The following is a 4,742-nucleotide window of genomic DNA, read 5'->3' as shown; positions in this document are numbered from 1 at the left end:
GCTCTTGAATCATGCTAGGTTATACGTTTACAGTCAATATGTTTCGTGAGTTTTCAACCAACAATCAGATGTGACGTTAGTGGAAGTCGCCTTATTTTGTTATGAGATGATAAACTAATGTCCCAATTGGTTAATGTAATAAACTTTGCAAAAAAAAAAAAAATGTATAGCCTAATGTTAGTTTTGTGTGCTTAAGTATGCCTTCACAACAAAGACGACTGAAGAAGAGAGAGAAAGAGCTCAAAGAAGCAGCTAAAAGATCTGCAGCTTTGCAGAGCTGGATTAAAACTGCCAGCAGGCCAGCTGTGGGAGAAGCAACCATCCTACATTATTCATTTAATGTGATGTAAGCCTATTTTATCAGCAGCATTTTTTTTATGTTGGAGTAGGCTAATAACTCATTAAAAACAAAATGTTTAATTTAATAATACACAGTAAATTGTGTCTGTGCTGTGTATAGCATTGTGAATTAGTTATTATTTTATGTATATCAAAAGCTCCAGTTCACAGAGCATTTGCCTTTTTTCCAGATTAGAGCAATAGCACCTCCAAATGTCTGTGCACGTCCCTGCTAACTATCAATGGTAAGGAGGTTATCTGAATGATATAATCCACAGTGAGGTGCATTTCATCAGAGCAGGAATCTTTTGAAATCATATTTGGTGGGGGGACATTGGGCCTCATGCCTGAATGTTCTCATTTTTCTTGCACAAAGCAATAAGAAGAAAATTACTTACAGGGCACTCTTAAATTTTGATCTTACCTAAGAACAAGCTGAAAGTACTCAAGTATTGATGAATGCCACATTGCCCAACTGTTCTTACGCGCTATTTGACATTAATCTGTGCATAGACGCAGGTCATGCATGAGGCCAATTGATTCTGCTGTTGGGTGATCTTGTTGTTAGTCATATGCTCAAGTGCACTCCGTTATATTGTTGTCATGAGACAACGCTATAGAACAGAAAGCGTTCTGGCGGTGGCTTTCTGGAGATCAATAAAGTTAAAGCTGATGAGACTTGTGAGGCTCTAGTCTAAAGGGAAAATCCACCATAAAACACATACTATTTCTCCTTGTAACCTCGGCCAGTTCAATTAGAATGTCAGCTTCATCAAATTTCTCCCTAAAAGCAGACACCGAGGCTCCACCTGGTGCTGTGCCAATAAATCTAACACAGAAAAAAACATAACAGGCCAAATGATTTCAGATTCTGTAAAACAAATATGATTTTGATGACAAGAATTATGCGGAGATTATGCTCCTCAAAAAGGTAATAATAAATCAGTCAGCGCATTATGTGTCACTTCCAATTGGCTTAAGCAACTAAGGCGGTTAATTAATGTAAGGGTAAGGCTTTGTTTGTCTGTGCAACAGGGTTTAGGTTAGCCATCATATGCTGGCTTTTTGTCGGTATGTAGTTTATCAGATGAAATTATCAACGGCCAAAATGTCTAAGTAAATATGCTAAATAAATAAATAAATTCATTAATAGCATACTAATATTGTGTGATAAGATATGTTGCCAAGACAACTCAAATGTAGCTCAGCGTAAATTCTGTCAGGGAGACTTCAATTGTCAAGTGTCTCTCTTCTCTTTAACTGATCAGCTGGTAGGTGGGTGTTACGTTTCTGTATACCAATCAGAATCGGGCACGTATGTTCAAGCCAATCACAGCATGACTACCATGTTTTAAATCTGTTCTCTCTCTCCTGCTCATGTCAGTTGTATTTTCAGACGAGAGTGCGACCCGCCTCCTCCCCTTCTACCTCCAGGCATTTTCGGCACGGTGTTCTCGGTCTTCTCCCGGCTGACGGCTTGTTTTTGCATATATGGATTTTTCTCACCACCACCAGTGTCTAGATTCCATTAGGGGATATGTTTTGGTTTTCCTAAACCTTAGAATTGTATATATACCCCGTATACAATGGAGTCTAATCTCCAAAAGTTATGTATGTAATTACTTTGTGATATCTTACTAATAAATGTTTGCATATCTGCAACGAAGTCTCTCCTGATTGAAATATAAAAGATATATTATACAAGGGTTTGGTTTTTCTTCGGCTGTTAAGACAGTGAGGGATTCACCGCGTCTGAGCCAAGTAGCAAAGGTCTTCTATTGAATAAAGCCGCTCCACAAGCCTCGTAAGAACATGCTGCTGCTCCACAGGCAGTGGCTCAGCCGTTTATTATTAGATTAAAAAAGCTAAGAGACATAGCAAACTCACCGCTCAAACACATCTCAGCTGATGGGGGCTGGGGGGTTGTTGGGCTGACGGTGGGCGGGTGAAAGATTTTAACCCCTAGAGCCTATTTGTTTTATTTTATTGTTGTACAGTAGCCTATATGCTCAGTACACAAAGGTCGTGAGGAGTTCAGTTTGCTGATATTCTTTAAATAAAATAGGCTACATTTGTTGGAAATTCAACATTTCAAGGAGAGTCATGTCCAACAGCCTCTATCAGTTAGCTTATATTTCTGCATACAAAAATATGAAGAATACGTTCAGGAGAAAAATCTCTTTACCTTCTAACAAGCACTTCAGGTTGGCCCACTATCCCCCTGTAGAGCCGTGCACTAACTTGACTGTACTGATTTGGTCAATCAGGAAGGATGGAATATGCAGTAGGTCATATATTCTGGTGAGTAAAAGAGGGGCAGGAAAGGAAACGTTATCAGATTTAAAAACTTTTCCGTCTTATTCTTCAGTACAAGTCAGCCCCTCTGCTAATAAATCAGCTTGAACTAAAACTGCATGTAGGTCAGAATAATATTATTTTTAACCCTCTAAACTATTCATAAATATTTACATATCTGCATTTATCTCCGTTTAGCCACTCCCTTCCCTGCATTTCCTCTGCTCTCTCCCTCATACATAATCTACCTCTACCTTTCTCTGATCACTTTCCATGTTTAACTTTCTTTCCCGCTGACCTTTGGCCATCCATAAATATTGATAGACCTCTAATATCTCTCCTTATCAGCCATGGCTGTACTCCCTTGTTACCCTCGGTGTGTCCTAGTGAGTTATGGCATAAATCTGGACTTCTGGAAACATGGCCTAAAACCACAATTTGTAAAATATCAAGTTAGTACGTTTTAACACAAGACGTTGAATTTGAATTTTTAAAACCCAGTGTAATGTCTGCAACCACAACTATGCAGCGAAGAAAGGGTTAATTCACAGGAAGGTACTGCCTTGATTCCTAGAAAGCGCTCTGCTGTATTCTAAACATTGGAAATGTAATATGCAACGTGTATACAACATTTTAGCATCCTCCCGAGTGCTCGGTTTGTTTCAGGGATGCATTGTAAGTATTTTTGTTTCGGTTTGTTTACATGATGCTGGGCACGCCCGCCCTGTGTTTTCAGTGTAGTGTCCAAAATCTCGTTTGGTCGTTCGCTATATAGTTCACTATTTAATAAACACTATATAGGGAATATTTAGTGAGGGAATGGTTTCGAACACAGCTCATGTTTACAGTTTGGATACAAGTGAACCACATAGAAAGTAGAGCAGATCTCTGCAGAGGAAGTGAGGCCACAAACATAACATGCTGAGTTGTGGTTTTTGTGTATGAAAACCCACACACGAATTTGGCAGCTGCAGAACAATAAGGATTCAAGAACGAGGTTGTGGTACAGTAGCAGCAGTTGTAGTATTAAATACAATAGTCTTAGCAAGGGAAGTATAACTAGCACAATAGAACTAGTAGCCAGTAGTTATGCAGTAAGTCGTAGTACAAGCAGTAGTAATAATTTGCTATTTTGTTATTCTTTGACTTGTTTCCCTCTCACCGCTGCTCTGTCCAGTCAACTATATGTAGTAAGTGAAGTACACATGGAGAATGGTAACCAGCAAAAAGGTACAAGCTGGGTCGCAGTTCCATACTACTCACTAAAGCCAAGCAAGTTAGTATGTAGCGATTCTCAAAATGAAATGCACAAAATAACTGGAGAAGTGTCTCACAGCTGGAATTTTCTAAGTAAATTCTGACAGCTTCAGAAAGATCTCAGAAAGAAAAAAGTTTAAAAAGTATTAAATATTTGAAACACCATTTGCTTTTTATCCGTTAAGTTAAATTGGAAGTGGTGTTCTAAAGGGGAAGTTTTATTTTCCAACTAGTAGAAAATGAGAATTTGCACCTATTCAAACCTTTACCGTTTTATACAATGATTTGCCGGCTTCAAGATGTTTTATCAGTTTTATAATAGGATTATTACAGGATGTGACAGTTAATTACAGGCGTCAAATTGTATTTGACTTAATACTGCACAGTTTTCTAGCTGGAGAAAATCTCTTCTAACATAGCTTGACTACCTTTGGAAATGGTTTCTGTACTTTGTGATCCTTGTAAGATCAGGAGAAAAAAACTCAAAGCAATTCTAAACTTCAGGGAAAGTCTCTCTACTTCCTTTCACCAGAGAAAGAGGAAAAAGTACCATTTAGCACAAAACATCAGCCGAGAAAAAACAGACAATTTAATAGAACTCACACCGAGTCTAATACAAATAATGCTGATAGAGTTTGTTCTTTCTGATCTCATCCATTTACACGCCAAAGGGTGGCATTCCCATTATTCACAATACAACCATGTGTGTGTATGTGTGTTGTAGAGGTTATGCACACCATATAAAGCATCTCTACATCAAACTAGGCTAAAAAAAATTAGCAAATATTTACACATTGCAAACAGATTGCCAGCCACTGCCACATTCAAGTGATTGATCTGCTCCAGTTTAC

This window comes from Sander lucioperca, chromosome 24 (assembly GCF_008315115.2).
Source record: "Sander lucioperca isolate FBNREF2018 chromosome 24, SLUC_FBN_1.2, whole genome shotgun sequence".
In the NCBI taxonomy this organism is placed as follows: domain Eukaryota; kingdom Metazoa; phylum Chordata; class Actinopteri; order Perciformes; family Percidae; genus Sander; species Sander lucioperca.
This window is presented reverse-complemented; position numbering follows the sequence as displayed.